At 32.9% G+C, this 23,802-nt stretch overlaps 1 protein-coding gene across 1 annotated transcript in view; it reads right to left on the reverse strand.

Annotated features, from left to right (window-relative positions):
• LOC123673863 (rho GTPase-activating protein gacJ) overlaps positions 1–23,802 on the reverse strand; it is a 143,055-nt gene that overhangs the window by 112,986 nt on the left and 6,267 nt on the right. The gene's annotated exons all lie outside the window — the stretch shown is intronic.

The raw sequence follows: 23,802 nt of genomic DNA on the forward strand, positions 1-23,802 counted from the left end.
ACAGATCACGAGAATGTCACGTGGTGAGTTCCCTCTTAAGGAAAACTGCAAGGTTTGAAAATTTCAATTTATATGTCAAGCATAAATTTGTAGATGAATAATTGTGAAAAACTCTGATTGCATGCTTTTCCGAATATCAAATATATTTGCAAGGGCATTATTTTTTTTCTGGGAGTGAAATCCATTGAATAATGATGATGTAGTTAGTTCTAGGTATAATCTGAAGTGAGAACAGGTCACTATCTTTTCATTAATGTAATCTTGATCGAATCATTCTCTCCATTCATACGTATAAAGCAATTTCAAGGTAAAGGTAGAATCGCGTCATATCAACCGCAGATGTTTATAAAAATATCTTGTGAACTTTGTTTCAATACGAGTGATTCAATATGTGGAATAGATAATGAATTAGTTGATGTGTGAATCGAAACCATTAAGTACTAGGAAGTTGTTTCGACAGACAATTTGACTTTCAATACCAAATAATTTAATTTAACTCGATAGTTTTATCTAGAGCTAACAAACTTATTTACTCAGTTTTTATGGATTCGTTCACTAGGAAACGACTAATGTGTACTTTTGAGTACAGGGAATCTATTTGTGTACATTAAATAGTTACCCTATTACAAAATTTGTTATTGCTTAAACCTAATAATTGAAAAAGTCAAGAATAAAATATTTAGAATTTAGTATTATGGGTTGAATCTCATAAAATCTTTCAAATTCAAAAATTAAACAAATAATTCAAATCTTCGGTGCCTACCGAACGAACGTATGACAACTAAGTTATTTCATCAAAAATTCCTAACACAGAACGTGCTCGGTCAGGTCATTAGAAAACTCACAAAAAAAAATTATGTTACGTGCAAGGTGAATTTTTTGAGTACTGGCCTTGCTATATTTGATACAAAAATTTCGAATAGAAATTCAAAAAGAGCGAAGAAAAATAAGTTGAAGAAACTTTTTTATCAGATTGTCGCAAATTCTGTTCAATATTCATGACATATTCAAAGCAAAATACTTCAACATTCCGCTAATTATTTTGATGCATCAAAGTGTCTGACTCATTTCAAAATCTCAGGTGAATTTTCCGGTTCAACTCTATGTGTAAATTATAATGATTTTTTTTTGACATCGGTATAATCATGAAGAATTAGATCAAAACCTTCAATATTTCTTGAAGGACGAAATTAAATTGAATTTCATTGAGCGAATATTAAAAAGTAATATTTTGCTTTTGATATGCCATAAATATCGTAAAAATTTTGTCTCTTCCTGATAAATAACTATTCTTTATCTATCACATATAACAAAAATTATTCACCTAATAAGTAAATTCAAATTTCTCAACCTGGAATTTTTAAATATTTTTCCAGTAAACTGACATAGAAAATGCATCATAATCATTATGTTAAATATCAACAAAATACTTTTCAAATTATCGAAAATACAGTAGATTACAATTTCACTATTTTTGCTGTGTCCTCGGAAACCAATATCCCAAGGAGATATATTCTCTTTCTTCCCTGAACCATCGTCCCTTACATCACCATTCACCCTGTATATCATTAAAATCATTTCAACACTCTTACATAGAATCCATATAGTATTTTGAGTGAATTATTTCAGTGAACTGACAATGAATTGTTTCGTAATCAGCAAATTAGTTTTCTGAATAAATGACTTACTCGAAGATAACCGGATTCGCTGAATAATTTCGCAGAAACCTTCAACCATATTTAAATATAGTTACTACCAGTTGATTACGACGGTATTTGAAGTTACATTTTTTTGAGTTTATAGCTGGAATAACATTTCATTTCGGCTCTTGATTAATGACTGTTGAAGAGAATCATTTCCAAAAATAAAAATTTGTAAACCTTTCGTGAAATACTGTTCAAACATTGCCGACGCAACCTTTCGAAGATAGGGGGGGCCAGGCTTTTTAAAGTGGGGGCAAGATTTCTAGATCTAGTTTTCGACGACTTCATGTTGTATTGTTTTACTCATGCGATATCCCAGAGTAAGCCAGCAAAAATTGAGGAGGGGGTTTCCTGGCCCCCTCTAGCGCCGCCACTGGTTCAAAATCTCCCAAAAATGTATGGACTTTGGAATAAAACCCCACATCATTTCATATAATTGAGAAAACATAAGGACATAACTTGGCGATGTAGAATACTGTTTATGTTTGTCATCATCGTATAAGTTTTTATTGTAATCGACCGTTCAATTCATTGACTAGAACTAAAACTGAAAACAATACTCCAAATAAAAGAAACTCATTTATTCAATTTTCTTCATTGGATTGAGATTTCCACAAAATTTTAATCTACCCATCATAGAATTCGAATTTTGTGGTGAATACAAAACTAAACTAAAACCGATAATGGAAATGACTTAGGTATTCAAACAATAACCTCAAAAAAAAAATCCGTTATTTTGATTTTCTCTAATTGATTGTGACATTTTGTTCGATATGAGAATATAATGGACCATTGTGTGAAATATGCAGTATTTTTTATACGCCATCGGTAAGTTGTTGCATCATCATTCAGTTGCACACAGTGGAGAAAGATAAACCCAAAAAATCAGCCATTATCCAATCGTATTCCAGGTGATAATAATATCGAATCATATATTTTCTGGCGTAATGCAGCCCATTAATATCCAACTTTGACGTCTTATCATTTATCGACTTCTCCGAACACACACTATAATTTCCATGATTCATTTTTATCCACAGTTAATTTCAGTTCAGCCGTATCTGCTTTAGGTAACCAAATATATCTACCATTATTATCGTTCTGTAAAATATAATATTTCACTTTATACGTAAGGCAATACAATAGCCATTTTACCAGATTACATTCTCGTAAATCTCTTCCAAGAAGAAATGACATAAAAATGACTGCGGAGCTCTAAAACAGTTAATGCCATTGTGTTATACAAGAGAGTCGTAAATAATGACAACAGTGACCTAGCAAGGTCACGTTGTTCGAACCGTCAGGTTTGCTCAAGAAGTTTACACACTCATGTGTCCCTAGTGTGAAACAAACACGAGTACGCGACAGGTTTTTGTGACAACCGTAGAAATATGTGTCCTTGTGTTGTTCCACTCTTATGAGATGGTCCGACAGATTCCGGTCTTTATTTGATTTCAGCTTCATGTCGATAGAAAACCTAACATAGGAGTTATATTCCGATGGATGAAGTGATAAATTTCAGTTTAGACGTCCCGTCCAGATAATTGGAGAAAAAATTCTATTATTATGTCATTTTTCCGTTTCTCCTATCTTATCAATCTTAGGCGTAGTAAAAAAAATCCATATCTCGCATTGTATAAGTCCGATTGGGTTCCACTAGATGGCGTTAACGAATGAGATTTCGTACTGCAAAAACTTTCTCGAAGGTTTTGTGATTAGTTGGCTCAGTTTAGTTTGAGCGCACGTCAAAGATGGACTCTAGCGAAGAAAATATGCGCTATATTTGACATTTGTTCTTCGATAAAGGAGAAATGCAATTAGTGTATACTGTTTATTGTCCTGAATCCTGATACTGTGACAGCCAATTACGTGCAATTTCGATGTCAAAGATGCACCACGTACTGGAAGGCCAATTGTCGAAAACGTCTATAAAATCATGAACGATATCGAGTCCAACCGTTATGTTTCGATTGTGCAAGAGCTAAAGATTACACAAAAAACCGTTTAGAACCAATTGCATCATGCTGAAATCAAGAAGAAGCTCGATGTGACACAAAAAAATTTCATCTGCGAATCAATGCTGACTCGCAACAAAATCGACCCATTTTTGAGGCGGTTGAAAAGTGTATCACTTACGACTGCGTCAAGCGAAAACGGTCGTGATTGAAATGCAGTGAGCCGGTGGAAATGGTGGCCAAACTAGGATTGACGGTCAGGAAGGTTTTGCTCTGTGTTTGGTTGGATTGGCAAGGAAATTGTCAACTATGAACTGCTCCCTCACGGCACAACTGTCAACACAGAACTGTACTGTGAAACGATTTGACCATCTGAAGGAAGCAATCGTCTAGAAGCAGTCAGCTTTGCCCAATAGGAGAGGCATTGTGTACCACCAGGACAACGTCTGGCCACACACATCGATAGTGACTTTCCAGAAGCTCCGGGAGCTTAGTTGGGAAGTTCTTATACAGCCTCCTTATAGTCCGAATTTGGCACGAGGACTAGAAAGAAAACAACACTCTTGGATGAAGTTAATAAGAGAATGAAAAGGGAGGAATATCCAAACATTGATTCACACCTCCTAAAAGGGAGGAATTTTCCGTGGTGGTAACCAATCTTCATAAGAAGGAGAACTAAATGAAGAATAATATTAAACTATCATCTACTGATCATCAATTATCTTGTTTTTTGAAATGTGCTTACGTTTCCGAAAAAAGTTTTGAGGAACATAGGTAACTATTCTTCTATAAAGGCAGCGTCTGAACATGAAGTGTGAGTTAGGTGAATATCAAGCGATTTATTTTACTTGTCAAAACCTTATCCCTAACCAGAATACACTATACTGTTTCAGACTTAATAACTGTATTTTTCTACCCTGATTACATCAGTTCTGTTGATTTTAAGACTGTTAAATCAGTGAATACCTTCTTATCCTACCTAATACTCAAGCTAGCCTGCAATTTAACCTGAAGTTTCTACTTAATAGATACTAATAGGAAGGATTAGCAAAATTTGCCAATTTTGTGTGTTTACTGAGTCATCAAAATTATAAATCACTTCCGTACTAGATAGAAAATTGACACCTGGCATGAAAGAGCTGCTCAATGTGTATGTAGAAAAAAAATCCGACACATGTGTTATACCTTATTCCAGAGTTTGGGTTCAAATTTCAACAAAAAGTATTCAATTTGATGACAAATTTGTTATTTTACAAAACATCCACTAATTGGCGATCGTGTTATTTCAATGTAAAAATTTGTTGTTATTAACCGAGAACAAAAAACTTGAGCTTTTCATTATTCATTTATTAATGTTACTGCTTCCCTTGGTTACAGTGCAATGATAACTGGGTATATAAATATGAAAATTATTTAAAACATCCCGGGAAAGCACTTGTTATTAATATGTCTATTGCTTCCCTGGAGATCACAGAATTAAATTTAGTAGTTTAAATCGGGTTGAAAAAAATTATAAAAGAGAAGAAAGGAAAAAAAAGAATAAATTTATTTTTGTGGTAATTTAAAAAAATATTCAATCTCTGAGCTTCTAACTGTGTTTTAGCCAATTTTGGTCACTTTCTAAATGCAACTGTATTCAACTTCCAACCCTTGGTTCCTCAGTTCGAATTCAGACAAATTTCCCTCATAAGAATATTTTTGGAAGGATTCTGGAACTTCAATCGTATCTGCCAAAGTAAAGCTAAAGTTCAGCATTCAAACAAACCTTCGGTAACTTGAGAATTTCGAAATTCAATCAATATCAACGCAATGATAACATGCGAGAGAAATTTGAAGCTGCAAAATTGCGCCATCCCAATATCTGACATCCAGGGCAGCTTCTACTCTCCGGGTGGTTTCCACAGCAACACAACGAAGCAAGACGATGCCTTTTTGCTCATAGATGACCTTCACCCCTTGAAATTTTCCTGTCGTTTTCCTTTTATGCTTCATTTCACGTAAATAGATTACTGGGACTGGATGCGACGTAGGACTCAAAGAAACTAATAGAAAGAATTCTGCCGGACAGTGTAAAGACATCTTGAGAATTCGGGCATCTGGAAATGTACATAGATGTCTATTTCTCAACGCTGTATTCAATTCGAGAGATGACTCTATGGTTATGGTCGAGCATTGGAATTGCTCATAGAGAAATAAACATAGATAGAGGAAGTATACGCGATTTTTACATGTTCCCAAGATGGTTAGTTTACGTTGTCGGATTGTGATATATTTTCAAACCCACAATTTAGCTATATCATTATGAATGTATATTATACTGAATGAAATATATTCATTTGAGTGATTCCCGATTTAATATGCGAATTTGAATATTTGGAATCCGATATTTTTCCTAATTGTTGAATTTAGTAGAAATATTTATTATTTTCTGTATCTACCTGCTGAAATCCAAGGTTTAGCAACTTTTGCTCTCCTAGTGTCATCGTATGTTTCACATCGTTTGGCGCGCTTGAAATTTGTTTCCTTAATTACTGATATATTTAGGTCTTTGTATCAATAAATTTTGAGTTAATAAGAAACGTTGATTCACTATGGGACATAAGAAGTGCGTTCTTTGTGGAGAAACTCGCGAATTGAGTGGAAAATCTTATCACGTATATATTACTCTGAAGATTTGATCGATTCGAATTTTATATGACACTTTTGTAATTCAATAGTTTATTAATTTAGTGTTATAAAATCATCGTGACATCGAAAAAACAACAACAAATCATTTGATTGCTTTAAAGATATCTAGTTAATAGGGCACTTTCACTCTTGGAAATGTTTAAGATCAAACAGGTAACTTTTGAAGGAACTATCTTTTATAGATTTTATAGAGCTCGCCAGTAATGCACTTGAAACCACATCGTTTTCTATGTCGCTCACGTCAAATTTCATTATAGCAATTTCTAAGGAAAGAAAGAGTAGTTTTTTGCTATGGTGGAGACCATATAGACAGGGTGAGTCAAAAATGTGTACAGAGCTTTCTGGGGATGATAGTAGGTACATTGAAGAATAAGTATAGTTCGATGAAAAATCAAGTAAAGTAGGTACTCACATGAATTCAAGAGCTTTTTAGCGCCCAGAAACATATACCTATATACACTTCAGAGGTCTCCAAGAGCACACAATTGGCGTATGAATGAATTATAGGGCTCAAAAGCTCTTTATTTCACTTCACTATGAAATGTGAGGTTCAGATCGATCTAAGTCTAAGGTATACTTTCGATTTTTATCATATCGAAAATTATATCGAAGTATAGACTTACTCTTGATCTATATTGCATCTGCTCAATCTCACAGTTGAATCATGATTCGCATTGAATTACCACTAAATCAATTGTAGTTTTCGAACTCTTGCTAGTAACTGATTTGAATAATTTTGCGATAATAGTCTCGTCGTAAATGGGATTTGTATTATAAGATACTGGTTTCATTATCTGAAAAGTTTCGGAAGTTAAAAATAAGGTGGTGAAATTTATCAATCGATGCGGCAATTTTTATATTGAAATCGATAACCCGATTCATTCGATCTTGATATTAATGAAAATGAAGGAAAATTTTATTTCTAGAATGAGTTCATCGCTTTCATAGTTCCTTATTGATTTCTGGTTGTTTTCGAAGTGAGGTTATCGTATACAGGTTGTTCGTTACCGCCTATTTTCAAATGAACATTTTTTTTAAAGAAATATATCTAATTTCCAGAAATGCATGTTTCTCATGAAGTCAACAAATAGTGAAATTATCTAATCAACATTCGTTGAAATGATTACTTCCATCTTTCATATAATTTTTCGGTATCAGCATATCCAAGCCACCATCTTGATAGCCTAACATTTTCAGACCTAACCAAGAGGTGATATGCATATTTCACTCAGAACTGATATATGTTTTCTATGAATCCAGAGATAAGAAAATGGTAGAAATTGGTTGTATATTTGGATTTTCAAAAGAGATACAAGGTAATTTTTAAATTCGATATACGGTGAGATCAGGAGTTGGAGTACAGAATACAATTGATTATTTCTACTCAAAATTATTGATACCAGTAGAGTCAGGATAAAAAACAACGAAAAGAACAAGCATTTAAGATAAGATCAATCTTCAGAACATAAATAATTGTGTTGTTTTGGATAGATCTTTTTCTTTTTAATTTGATAAATCTTAAAGAATTGATTATTTTGTCATCAAAATTTTTTGTGATAACATTATTTGATTCTATGTTCTCTAAGAATTTGTGTCTGTTAGTTGATGGTGAAATTAGTTAGTTTACCTTTGATAAGTTTTATCAGAAACCATAATGCTAATTATTCAATGTATAAAATTTAATCGATGTAGATTTCCGATGAGATTTCGATCTAATAAAGAAATAAAATTGATAGAAAACCATTCCTCATAAAAATAAAAATTCAGTTTGTAAACTGGTGAAAGTAAATATGTAACTCTTTATTTCCTGATTCAGCATTAAGCAAAGTAAGCTGAGACCAAACATCAAATTTTATTTTCTGGATAGGGTATACCAAGCACTTATGTCAATTCCAAAAAAGGCGTACACGTATCTTCTCGTAAAAGCTGAAGTGAACTCCTTCGCAGTTCAAGGTAAGCTGGTCCCGATAAGGAAAAGAATGATTATTATTCCGATGATGTCTTCGACATGAACCAAAAAGTGTCCAAGCTGAATAATTACGACTCATTTCCGATAAACACAACAGAAGAGATTTGACATAATCGAGTAGTTACCAATATTCAGACCATATGAATAATATACAGGGAAAGTCTTTGATTTGTACATATATTTCAACCGAAAATTCCTGAGGTCACAAAAAACACTTTTTTTACTTTACTATTGTTTCCGATTCGACTTTTTTTCCCACTCGGTATAACAGGCATTTTGGAGTTGAACGAACTCTTATTGAATATTATGTTCGGAAAAGATTCATCGCATCAATAAAACACTATAATCCGAAAATTATTTCCTCTGGTTACATTCCATTTGCAAGATATAACTATAAATCACATTTTTTTATAGATTTTCAACAGCCTGTATCTTTTCAACCGAGCAGAATCGGAAAAAAATGGTGAAGGAAAAAAGTGTTTCCTTTCACCTCAGGAATCTTCGGTTGAAATATATGTACAAGTCGAAAACTCACCCTGTATATGAATAATAATAAAAATCTCTACAAGATCTCGAGGAGTTCATACGGTTTCCCAAACACTGAATAGCATTTATATTTTTCAGGTTAACTATTTTGATTCTACAAATTTATTCACTGCCAATAATTTTTTTATGAATGTTTCTATGTTGCATGAAAAGTACGTGTCGAGTATTGTCCATCTTACAAAGAGATCATGAAAAAGGTGAGAAATTATAATTTGAAATAAAATAAACAATTTGTGATCTACCCATCCATATTTTTCTGTGATTTTTCAAAAATTTGATGCATTTTTTTTAAAGTACCAATAAAAGCAAACGCCGTTCATGTTATACACATGAAACTAATGTTGAAATATCACCCGCAATAATTCACTCACATAAATTTTCAATCATTATGAAAAATTCCTTTATGTTTTTCCTTTGGTAGAAAATACATTTTGTGGTTCCAATTTTCCCAGTCAACTAAAATTAAGGAAAAATCAATCCATATTTTCCTAATGACTAAAAATAAATTTTGAATGTATTGAGGTTGAACCAGTTAATTATCTCCTGGTTAGATATTCGAAGAGATAATTGAAAATAGTCAATCTGTAATTTTCGACCGCAGGAAACTTCAGCAGGATAAAGTATAGTCTGCGGGTCGAGTTTATTTTGACTATTTCGGTTCATATTTTCCTGCACCTTTTTATGTGTTGAAATCAGAAGAATAATGAAAATAAATCGCATTTTTAATTTATCTACAACAATTTTTTTGAATTTCAAGATAACGTCATATTTATAGACATAGGTAAATATAAAAATACAAAGAAACACATCTGGGTTCTTATCTATAAGATAGAAATTTATGTGTTGTATCTACTGAAACCAAAACGGAAATTGTCGAATAATAATTATCTTTCAGTTTACATAGTAGATCTGAAGCTTCACAGGTCTAAACTTGTTGGTTCGATACTGGCAGATCCCTAGAGGAGGTTCTTGAGGTTTTACAAACTTTCCGTCTACTAAATTATATCAGATAAACTGATATGAACTTGGAAGAAAACTTCTGCCAAAATCTTTAGTTATAAGACCGAATTTCTGGTGAATTGAATTGATAATACCAACAAAATAAGGAGCTTACCAGTCTCTTTTAATAATATCAATTATTGCTAATTCTGAAAAATTTCAAACTTAAACGAGTTTTTCATTTTACATTTTGGTGTATTATTTTCAATTATGAATCTTTGAAATCACTCATGAAAAATATTCAACCATTCTTTGAAATTGAATGAGAATTCTTTAATATTATGAATGGATCGAATTTTCAACATAGGAAATATTTTTAGACATAAATCGTCGGAAAAGTTTTAAACATCTATTCGAAGGTTTTATTGGAAATAATAAATACCAAAATGAGTCTTAAATAAATCTTTGTTTTCATTCATTAAAATATTTCGAACAAAAAAATAATTGAAAATAATTTCTATTTTTTAGATAATTTCCAGAACGACGATTCGTGTTGAATGATTATCTACAATCTCAAATGCATAATAACACGAGACTATTATGTTGAAAACTCGAGTTCATTGTTTCGAATGTAGACAGAACACACCCTAATAAGGCTTGTCGACTCACAGGTTTTATTTAGTTATTGTTGTCAACTAAATGGAAAATGATATTTGTATATTAGATAGATACTTATTAGATTTGATACGGTGTGTGAATAAGTCTTTCCCGTTTTTTTTTCAAATTTTGAGCCTTTATTGTGAAAAAATGGTTACAAATGAATTATTGAAAGTATTGGCCATCGCTAGCTACAACTTTTCCCCATCTTTCTGGCAACATACGAATCCCGTTGCGAAAAAATTCGACCGGTTTGGCCTCTATCCAGTCATCCACCCATTTTTTGGCTTCCTCGTAGGAATGGAAGTGCTGGTCAGCCAGGCCATGCGTCATCGATCTGAAGAGATGGTAATCAGACGGAGCAATGTCTGGACTATACGGCGGGTGGGGTAGGACTTCCCATTTGAGCGTTTCTAAGTATGTTTTCACCGGCTGTGCAACATGTGGGCGAGCATTGTCATGTTGCAAAATAACTTTGTCGTGCCTGTCGGAGTATTATGGCCGTTTTTCTCGCAGTGCGCGGCTCAAACGCATCAATTGTCGTCGATAGACCTCGCCTGTGATCCTTTCATTCGGTTTCAGAAGCTCATAGTAAACCACACCTAGCTGGTCCCACCATATACAGAGCATGAGCTTGGCGCCATGAATATTTGGCTTGGCCGTCGATGATGATGCATGGCCGGGTAGTCCCCATGATTTTCTTCGCTTCTGATTATCGTAACGGATCCACTTTTCATCGCCAGTCACGATACGATGCAGAAAACCCTTTCTTTTATGTCGCTGAAGCAGCTGTTCGCAAGTGAAAAAACGCCGTTCGACGTCTCTCAGCTTCAGTTCGTACGGCACCCAATTTCCTTGCTTTTGGATCATTCCCATGGCTTTCAAACGCTTGGAAATGGTTGTTCGGTCAACTCCCAATGCTTCAGCAAGTTCTTCTTGCGTTTGACACGAATCTTAATCAAGCAAAGTCGCCAATTCTTGATCTTCAAAGATTTGCGGCCGCCCGGAACGCTCCTTGTCTTCCACGTCGAAATCGCCACTTTTGAAGCGTCGAAACCATCCGCGAACACTTGAATCATCGACACAACCTTCTCCATAAGCTTCCTGAAGCAACCGATGCGCCTCGGCAGCAGATTTCTTCAAATTGAACCAATAAAGTGAAACTTCCCGCAAATGACGTCGACTCGGCTCAAATTTCGACATTTTCACGATTTCAAAAATTTATGATGCGAAAAAATTTCAACTAATGTGTTAGTGTGGAATTGTTGACAGATGAATAAGCTTTGATTATGACATATGTAACCATTAAATACTCGCACAGTATTGGTGGCGCCATCTCTTACAAAAAACGGGAAAGACTTATTCACACACCTGATATTATTCGTATCTCTATCTATTATCTTCACTCAAAAATGTAGTATTCACTTTAAGGAAGTATGTACCTACCAAAAGGTAGGTAATTAATTTTGTATCATTTGTCTTGGATAAGATTAGCAACATGGATCGAGCACAAAAAGTTTTAAACACAGGTTTTTAGTAGGTTGGCAATCCTGAAAGTATGTCTCTAGAGACATACAATGCTACCAACTGACGGGATGACATTCATGATTTCATATTGTTAAATCGGAATTATTTTAATCTTTCGAAAGTAATGAACGAATATAGGTACTTACTGATTATTTCTAATTTCTATAAGTCTATAGTTTTGAGGGATTTTGTTAGAAGAGCTATATCTACAATTTTTTCTCGAGACAAAACTTTGGTAGGTCATTATATCAGAGAATATACCGTAAACTGGGGCTATTTTAACAAAATAGTTTGAAGAATACCTACTCTTTTTTTCTTCTTCTTTCTCTTCCTAGTTTGACACCAAAATGATTAGATTATTTCATTTTATATACCTACTTTGGACATGACAAAATTAGAGGTGTCTACCAAGTTTGGAATTATTTATCGAAAAATTTACAACGTAAAAAGAGGAACGGAACACAAATGAAGGAAGATTTCGCATATTACTCTTTCTTCATTATCTTCACTATCTTTGACATTCATACCCCTAAGTGTCAAAGAAGCCCCAGTTTACGTTAATGTCTCCAAATTTTGCGAACAACTGAAATAATCGCAAAAACAAAAATTATTCTCACCAATAAATTTGTCCCCTCATCAGCTGGCCTATTGTGTGATATTTTTCATCAGCTTTGTGGTTTGGCTTTGAGAATGGAGTGATAAACATCGGACTTACATAAGACGCGATTCTAATCTAGTAGACGGATATGTGCATAGTTTGTGATGGAAAAATTCATACGTCTCGTCTTCTGTAACTACCTGTTTTGCATACTATGTTTGTTATTCAAAATAGTACATTCGGTATTTATTTATTTCATGCAAATGAGTAGAACGTATTCATCGCATGCCAATTGGTTTTTCTATTAATTTTAAAGATTCCAGTAATTGCTGGAGTCAATTTTAACTTGGAAATTTCTACGAATACTTTACACTCCTAAAATCGTGTGTGAATCTATTGTCTGGCATCGTATTGGCCTTGAGTAGAGATAGACATCTAGTTCTGAACCAACGTTTTTTTTGTAGGTGTTAGAACATGTTCGAAGTCAATTTGCGAAGGCGTGATTTAATTTGTTGCATCGAGGATTTCTTGTGACTTTTACTCATAATATATTTCCTATTATTTCATCCTAAGGCGACTGGTTTGTAAATTTCCACACTCTTCATTTAACCAATTGAAAAATGATAATTGAAAAGCGCTGATCATATCTAACCACTCCGAATGGGTTAGTTTTCACTATTTCAAGTGAAACGAATGAATTTCCACCATAGTGAAATAAATAATGAATCCGATGAAGTTTTGTTAGAAACGAATCTGATAATCTCCAACATTCTCCACTTTATCAGGGTATTAGATTGTTCAACCATTTGCCCTCCCATTTGAAATATTTGAACAAACAATCATTCAAAAATGTAATTAAGGGGTTGTTGCTGCAAAAATGTTTCTATTCTGTTAGGGAATTTCTCTCTGATTCGTTGATCACTCAATAGAATAGTACCTATATGTTGTAAATAATAGAATAGTAGATTAAATTATATTTCCTTGACTTATTCTATACACATTGTTAAGTGTCCTGAAGGATCAATAAATTATTATTATTATTATTATTAATCTATATGAACTCATCACTTGCATTGCCTTCATGCTATAATTTTCAACCAATAGCAATAGCAAGTATTGTGATTCAACACATTTCGACATTTTTCTTAGGACAACGAGTTAGATAAGGTTTATGCCAATGCATCAATTCCTAGATGGTTTCTTGTATCAAAGTTCTTTAGCCCATATGTCTACATTTCATGCGTATTTGGTTGATAGTCTTATGAAAGATAGATGAAGACGAAAATATTATTGAATCAATTTGAACACGTGAGTCTAGTAGAAAAAACAGTGTGAAATCCTTGTTTTTTTTCTCGCCAGTGTATTTTAGGAAATAATTGAATATGCTCCCTGTGCGTACATGATATAATCAAAAACTATTTTTGAAGAGCCACAATCAGTTGCTATACTCGTAGAGCACCATATTGCCCATTTAATCTTCAATAGAGATAAGTAAACGAACTGATAAAATCAATCTGATATTCCGCACGGTAACGCACTGTCATTAGAAAAAAAAAACGGAAACTAGACAACGATAAGTGGGATTATCTGTAATTGAACTGGAAACAATAGAGCATAGTATGCTTGGTCCCTATCAACCGCTGCACTACAATGCCAACCATTGTCAACGCTTTGCTCAGTATGTCAGTAATTATTCGATTTCGTGCATGCAAAATATCAACAGTAATGGGTCTTTGACCTGATCTTCCAGTGTAATTGATGCCCCAGCAACATGATATCGATGTCGAAGCGTCTAAATTAGGCTATTGCAGATAACTAATTTGTATGTGAATTGTAACAAATCAACATATGGACATTTCAAGAATTCTATCAAACACCAGTTTAAAAAAAATCTCTAAGGAAATATCACAAAAATATAACTTGAGTGAAAACAATATTGTTTGTGTTATTGGACATAATGTCTGTAATTTCAGAGTTGCAAGCATAATATGAAGTCAAATCATAGTCACTTCATAGTCGAAGTACATAAATATTTCTCTTTTGTTTTTCACATAATCTCTCTTCAGATGGAATTCTGCTGTTACTGTTGTTATATCGATCATGTAAGTGCCGTTTTTGTGTTGCTATACTAGAAAAGCAAATAAAATATTTGAAAAAGTTTTTCATGGAAAATGTAACTCATGAAACTATTCGTTTCATACGGATATTACATTTCAAATTGATTATGCTTTTTTATAATACGATGAAGATTTCCAGCTCAAGTTCATAATTCTTTATTTTTTATCGTGCAAATACATTCATAGGTACCTATCTTCTATTTCAGTTGATTGATAATAAAAATGAGAATCATAAACAGAAGGAAATGACTTCAAAGTATTTTAACTTTTAGATGTATCTCATATCAATTCATTCATACTGAATCAATTTGAATTTTAAATCATTGTTCATCTGTTCGGTAAAATTGATGAGAGCTGAGGGCTGACTGATTGAATAGAATGAATTCTGCTTCAGAAGTTTAAAACGGAATTATATTAAAATCAACAGGGTAGACTGACAGATGAATATATGTGCCCATATCGATTGATTGAACTATTCCAGTATACCGATTTTGAATTAACTCTGGTGTGGAGTAAGAAATAAGTAGATAATGGAAAAAACGAAGAAAGAAAATATGAAACAAGGAATTTTAAAAGACTTGTTTATTCATGCTCCAATTGTACTCTTGAGTACCACATAAAAGCATATGTGATCTCCAAAAGCGCAATTAGCGCATGAATGAGTAAGCGTTCAGCAGCTCATGACTTTAAAAGTCATGAGCTGCTGAATATTGAAAATAAATTTAAAATTTATTTTCAATATTGAAAATAAATTTAAAATTTATTTTCAATATTCTTTATACGTTTTTATGGTTCTGAGGATCCAACAAGATATTATCTTTCAGACGAGATCTAATTTGCTCAAAAATGTTGAGTCAAACTGAAGTTAGAGGCGTTTCAATCATTCAGATTTCTCCCTTTCACCTACCCTCATTTGATGTCGTGAAATCAAAAGTGACAATTCAAATTGATAGAGAATTTTCCAAGAATTACAATGATGATATTTTTTCTTCAACTTCATATGAAACATTTTCGAGTAAAATTCATTTTTCTACTTGACGGTAGCTATTACGCCCCCTAGCGGTAGAGGTATGAACTTCAAAACAATTTCCAGTGTGTTCTCTTGTACACTTTAGTAGTAAAATTTTTCACCGCAAGTCTCTACGATGAGTGGATCCTGAGATATAGCCTCTTACCTCGCTTATTTGCCCACCCTGTACACAGTATAAGACACACATTCTACATATTTTGTAAATATCGAATTCGAACAAACAAATCAATCATCAACCACCGAATCGCCAACAATTTTATGACCGATCAATGAAAGAAATCAATAATATCCAATGCAATAAAAACGCGACATAAACACAATACCTAACCGCAGTTGTAACTCATCGAATATGAATACAATTATTCAAGAATTTCGTCCTCATGAATATTCACGGCAGAATCATCGTAACTCCATAAAATGAAACATAAAACAACGTTTGAGTCATCGGCGCTGATATGCGTCATTCGATTTCATGGCGACAAATAAATAAAAGTTCATAAACAGAAACTAAGACCCTTTTCAGCTGTGAAATGGGAGCTTCATTCGTAATGTAATCCGACAAAGCCAGTCGGCGGTTTAAGTATCATGAATCATGCTCGGAGTACTATACATAGGTGCTCTCGAAGAAGTTATCAGACGATGACTAATGAAAAGCGTAAAAAGGTGCTTCAGAGCGTACATAGCGATAGTGATTTTCAGTACCATAGTATTCGTAGAATGTGACTCGGAGGACCTGACGGTCCGTTTGATGATTCCGACAGAGTACAGACGTACAGAGTACTGTCAGCTGATGAAGGCTCAAGAGACAAAATATTTTTCTTCTGTGTCTACCGATGGTAGGGAAGCATTATGATCACTTTTGTGATAAGAAAAATATTTGGTTTCCGATTTCGGAATTTCTGCTCGCAAATTCCATTTTAGACCACCTGGAACAACTATGGTTTCGAGTATATACAGAGTGAGTTTTAAGAAAGGAACGCTTCATTTATATCGAAAACGGATTGCACGAGTTTTATATATTTTGGTGTGCAAGGTTCTTGTGATTTAACTGCTATTATGATGGGATTTACGTAATGAACTTTGTTATTTTAAATGGACCAATCAGTATATTTTTCGGCTTTTAATATCCTTGAGAAATACTGAATAGTTTTCATGTACTTTTATCTTTACCTAAATGCCATCATTTCGGAGTTTAAGCTACATTTATATTACCTCCGCTGAAATTAATATACTAAATTTAGATGACTATAATTGAATAAACGCTTTTAATTTGAATAATCTTTATTTGTTCGTTTCATGTTAAAGATCTGTGCACATTTGAGTAGTAGAATAATTTATGAGGCTCATAGATGTACACTAAATTTGCGCCAATAGACTGCACAAAAATATTGAGGTAGCCTATAGACGTAAAATATTGGGAGTTGTGCAATATTTGTAGATGATATTGAAGGTTGTGCAAAATGTTGTGCAAGGTTGGGTTCAATATTTTGCCAGTCCATTTGTGAATCCTTTTGGGTGAACATGTTGAGTGAGACCGAACTGTGTTGTGTTTTGATCGCCGTGAGTATAATCCTTCAAAAAAAGGAAAAGAAAACATGAAATCGCCGGAAGTACTGTTCATTCTTTTTCCTCCGGTTTCTATAGTCTTTACACTTTATGTCCCACAAAGTCGGGAGTGAAAGATAAACTTTTATCAAATCCAGCAAGAATTGCCTATTGGCATTTTTAGAAGCCATCGTGAGGATTCCCCTATTTGACATAGACTGACGCCACATTGTACAATATTACCCATAGGCGATACAATATTGTTCCACATTGCACGATAAATATGTAACTATTTTGATTTTGTACAATATATTGCGCAATCTTTTAATATCATCTACACACGTTCAATTTTATTGCACAATTCCTAATATTGTACAATATTATTATACGTCTACAGGTCGCATTACAGTGAAGAAGATTACTGGATGCTCAAAATGTTGTACGCTTACTCACTACAAGCCATGCGATAATTAAAACTTTGCGATATCTACTAATTTATTCTTATTCAAACGTCAACGTTGTTATTGTAAGACAATGTAAATGTAGCTATAACTCCAAAATGATGGAATTTAGGTATAGAAAACATTACATAGGAGAAATTCGGTAATTCTAAAGGATTTCAAGCGGCAAAAAATTTACAGGGGGATCCATTTGAAATGAAAAAGTTCATTATTATTCCGGAAAAAGGAAATATTTGACAACAATGTATTTACCATCGTAATATCGGCCATATCACAAGATCCTTGCATAGTAAAATCTATAAAATCGTGTGATCCGTTTCCGGGATAATTGATGCATTTTATACTTAAAACTAACTCTGTATGTCTGTCTGTGTGTCCGCACATCATTGTATCAGCCTCAACTTCTAAAATTCTTATCCGATTTCGATGAAATTTCATACATGTGTTCAGTTCAGGCCCTAGATTGTCCTACATATAAATCGGCTGTTCCAGATGAAGGGTTCGAATATGATATAGTGAAAATCCTGAAATTTCCATAAGTCGCTTTCGACTACTCCGATGTTGATGAAAATTTATATAGATATTTGGATCGTGTAGTGATTTTATGAGAATTTCAAATCTTTTGAATATATGGTTGTTCATACGTAAACATGAAATATCCGTGCAATACCACCACAGTTTTTCGAAATTGAACACAAAATTCAAAGAACGAAATTAGTTACCAATTGATCTTGTTGATTTTATGGTGATATTGGGAAAAAACCCCATTTCGACAACGATCTAAATAAGGTTTATGACATCAAGGCACTGGATATTTGTATTTACAAAGCTACAAACATTGAATTTATTATCGAGTTTATGTTTTGTTAATTTAATATGTGAATTTATGTTTAGTAAATTCTTAATTAACCAAAAAACAAAATCTGAATTTCGAAATTACTAACTTCTATCGTCGAAGTCGGTGACATCTTAATCGAAGAAATTTTTAAACCATTTATCAAGATTAATCCTTCAATTCAAGTCTTCAAAGCTTATGTACGAATTCCAGTTGACAAATTTGTTCAATGATCAAACTGTAAGATTGTCGATGATATAAAAATGAAAAATTGTGCCCATTTAGTATTTTTTATGATATAATGTCTGATATAATCAATAATATTTTTTGTTATAAAAAAATTACTTCAAAGTGAATGAATCCGTTTAGCTAAATATACAGGGTGAGTCTTTGATATTTATTTTAACCGAAGATTCCCGAGGTCAAAGGAAACACTTTTTCCTTCACCATTTTTTCCGATTTGGCTCTCTTGAGAATATACAGGCTGTTGGAAATTCATAAAAAACATGGAATGGAAGGAAATGATTTTCGGAATTTGGTTTTTTATTGATATGATGAATCTTTAGTTTATTAGGTCAAAAATAAACTTTTTTTCTTCTTCTTTTCCAAACATAAAATTCCATCAAAGTCCGGTCAACTACAGAATGCCCGTCATACTAAGTGAGGAAAAAATATCTAATCGGAAAAAAAGTAAAGGAAAATAGTGCTTTCTTTAACTTAAGAAATTTTCGGTTGAAAAATATGTACGAGTCAAAGACTACATATATCAAGTTAATTATGTCAGAAATAATTAATTAGTGATAATCTGAATAATTCACGAGCATTCTGATGATGTGTGTTGAGTATTTATTGGTTGTATTTTCTGCTCTCCGGCTAGGATATCCTGGCGCATTCACCATTTAGGATATAAATTTCTAGAAATCAATTAGAACTAGAAAAGCATTGATGAAGTTAGGAGCTATTGAGCACTCTATTGTTCATCTATCATTTGCATTGTTGGAAAATACATATACCTTAATACAAGGGCACATGAATAAACGAGCGCTAGAAGTTCCTGAATTCACATCAGTGCTTTTTTTTTTGGTTTGTTATTTATTACGTTAATTGTGGTTGTGGTAGAATATTGTACAACCATTTATCTATAAAAACAAAAGATGAAAACCTGTCGTAAAGGCATTTAAGTTGAGACCGTGAAAGTATTCTATATTCTACCTTGGAATTGTTAATCTGAAAGAATATAATTTTTTTTTATAATTTTTTTTATTTTCCATGCTGCTGGTAATGAAATGGTTATTTCGTAAATACAAGCAAAATCTCGATTGGATCTATAAACTCGGAAATATTGATTGTGCAGTCTTTTCCATTATTATTCTCTCAGTTATTTTGATAAATGTACCGCCCACGGGATTGTCCAAAAGTAGTCTTATTCTGAGTTTTTTTCCCAAAGTGTAAGGGCATTGTAATATTACAATGTCCTCATCTATAGGAGGTCAGGTGGAAAAAATACATTTGGCAAGTCATTTTGCGATCTTGAAAAATTCTGTCTTTCTCGAACATTAGCAACTCTTCTGGCAGAAACTGGAACTAGTATAATAACGCTGAAGGGGATCCTTTCAGACTTTCATATTAAATCGAATAAAAATTGTCGAAAGTATTCATTTTGTATGGTAATTTTGTGATAAAACTTATTAAATAGATATAAAAATTATTTCTCTGTTTACCTTCTTTATATCCAAGGACCATTAAGCATTTAGATCATGACGGAGGGCATAATGTACCTAATAGGTACTGACATTGTAATAAAATACAAAATGGTATGTCATACATTAAACTATTTTTTTTAATGTTCAAAAATTTAAAAGTTGACGTTGAACTACCTTTAATGAAGTATATATTGTTTAAACATTTTCTATTTTTGTTAGAAATGGGTTAGTCATATAAAACGGTAGCTCATAGACCTCATGCAAATGAAATAGGTGACCCGGCAAAAATAACTCAGTTGAAAAAAATCCATTTACAATGAGCCAAAAATTCAGACATAGTCCGACCTTGCCTGATATTCTGGTGTCGACGAAATTGAACTTGTTTCAACAATATTTCTCTCGCACACATGCTGAACATATGAATTACACCGTGGGAAGCTCGATTAAATTATAATATTCGCCTACAAAGTCGTTATTAGGTTGAGTGGAATTTATTGCTTATATTTTGTTGTTGGCTATTTGATATAATGGCAGGTGTAATTAGAGTTCATTCACTCAACGGTTAGGATAGTGGATATTGAAAGCGCTAAACTGGGAATAATTAACGTTTATTAATAAGCTGTGTGACGATGAGTTTTTGTATGCGAGATACGCCAATTAGAGACGGAATTAATTCTGTCATCGTTTGTTGTTTTTGAAAAGGATTCAATTTCAATGATGGTTTCATGACAAAAGCCTATTCTAGGAAAAGCGTATGAGTAACTGAATAACTATGCTTTTATTTGATTATTCGCACATGAGAAACATCAGGCAAATACTACAAACTTATTAAATTTATGACCGGTGTGAAGTTACAGACATTCACAAGTACAGTCCGAGTAAACATAGGGTGCAAGCAAAAAATGGTATTTTTTTGATTTTCAACATTCTACTTTTATTATGAGGTAGAAAAAGGAAAACTGAATCGAATAATATACTGCATATAGTTTGTTAGGTCTCTACTCAAAGAGGAAAGCGGTATTCATTGATTTAAAAAAGATATGAAATTAACTAAACACTGGCCCTAAAACCTCCAAGTCCTGACAAACTATATGGAATATGTCATTCGATTCAATTTTTCGTTATTTACACCCATAAAGTAATAAACATAGATAGAGGATGTATACGCAATTTTAACATGTGCCCAACATGGTTGAATTACGTTGTCGGAATGTGATTTTATTTCAAATCCACAATTTAACAGAATCCTTATGAATGTATATTACATTGAATAAAATATATTTATTCGAGTGATTCCTGATTAAAAATGAAAATTTGAATATTTGAAATCCGATATTTTTCCTAATTGTCGAATTTATAAAAGGCAGAATATTTATTATTTTTTCTCTAATTCTATGGTTATTCCGTTCATTCTTCCACATCTTGTAGAACAAAATCGTGCGAGAATATATCAGAAACGCACAGTTTTCATGGTTACATTTTATTATTATATGTTGGTACTCCGAACTTTCCGCCACGGCTTTATCTGTCAATTCATCAATTTGCCTTGATAAATCAGTTCTGCCAACCAACATTTTTCAATGCAAAAATCACTTAATGATATTCATAGAAATATTTCATTAATTTCAATAAAAATGCAATGAATTAGAGAAAATAATGTATAATACTCGTATATAAGGCTCATTCTACCACTCGTTCATTCAAAAACTCGCCACTTCGTGGCTCGTTTTTGAATTTTGAACTCGTGGAAGAATATCAATGCCTTCTGCACTTGTATTATAAATAACTATACCTGCTGAAATCCAAGGTTTGGCAACTTATATTATGTCATCCGTTATTTCACGTCGGTGGCGCGCTTGAAGTTTGTTTTCTGAATTTCTGATATATTTAGGCATTTATTTCAATATATTTTGAGTTAATATGAAAAGTTGATTCACTATGGACCATAAGAAGTGCGTTCTTCGTGGAGAATTGAGTTATATATCATATCACTGATATATTTTCATTTCCGCGCGTTTCATGTCAATTTTGATAGTTTATGTTGGCGACAAAATTTGCTTAGTGAAAATGACATATGCTTCCTCTACTAAGTTTATTACTCTGAGTTCAAACTCCATTAAAAGCAGAAAACTATACTCCTAAATTTGAAAAAATATACCACTTCTGGCTTACTTTTGCCTCGGACTGTACATATTGCCAACTTTACGATTCTTATCACACATTACACTACATCACCCTGTTATATTTTTTCTTCTAGTTTTGGATCTTGGTATTTCACGGTACAATAAAAATTCTTGACTGAAAGTCGACATTTTGAGGATAGAGAAATGAATCAGTGATCAGCGGAATCTCAAAAATACTTAGAATTTTATACAATCCTAGAACCAAATAATAAATACTACAAATTATTACATTTCATAGGTATTGTTTTAACATTCTAGTTGACTAAGGATTAGATCGCTCTGCTAAAATATTGCTCATCTCAAGTTAATGAAGAAAAAGTTACCAATAATGAATGCTCACTCTATTTTATTAGAAAAACTTAAAATTTCCACCAGCATGAGATCTTCTGCTAACTGAACTTTAAAATCCTCAAAACTTTATGCAAAAAAGGTGTTCCTCTAAATATGTGGCTTATCCGTTCATTCTACTTCATCTTGTAGAACAAAATCCATCGAGAATATTTGAGATTAACACAGATTTCATGATTATATTGTAAATATATCATCAAAAAAAATTATTATCAAAGTAATGAAGATATAGCTAATAAGGAAAATCAATCCGGAGTTGAGATGCAATTATTGCTCAATGGTAAATATTGGACATTTACATGATAATTCTAGATGATTAAAATTTCTTTCCAATAAAACACAGTTACTTTATAATTAAAACGCCCCACCCTGTATAAGCTCATATCTTCATTCGCATCAGCTGGTCTCCACAATACCCATTCACTACTCATAGTCCAAATTATTAATCCATTGAACTCAATACCCTATTCATAGTTGGAATGAATTGAACTACATTCTCGAATATTCCAGTTGATGGTTTGTGATATAAATTCGTCTATTAATGAACCCAGAGACATGAAAATCAATGCGGGATATCTAGTTCTGCACCAAATAGGTAAAGGATGATCGAATTCTAGTTGTTGGCTGTTGCGCTGGGACTCAAATTCCATCAGTGGTTCTCTATTACTAATCCAAATCGGAAATGAAATCAAAATTGGCTGTAGATGAGCCTCCACAGAATAATACCATGTAATTTTGGTTGAACTCTTTTAGAGTATTGAATGTTTGTTGAATAAAATTCACTGAATGAGTTTGAAAATACCATAATCTTCTAAATTATAATATTCTCTCTCAGCTGACATTTGATCTGAACATATGCCATAAGATTTTATAGTTCCAAAATGGTTGTTCTTGTGTCAATTTTCTAGCTTCGAATTTATAATTGATAAGTATGAATATAATAGAAAATTTTGTGATATAAATATAATAATGATATAATTATTTAGTAGTATATAAAT

The sequence above is a fragment of the Harmonia axyridis genome, chromosome 2 (assembly GCF_914767665.1).
Source record: "Harmonia axyridis chromosome 2, icHarAxyr1.1, whole genome shotgun sequence".
NCBI lineage: Eukaryota > Metazoa > Arthropoda > Insecta > Coleoptera > Coccinellidae > Harmonia > Harmonia axyridis.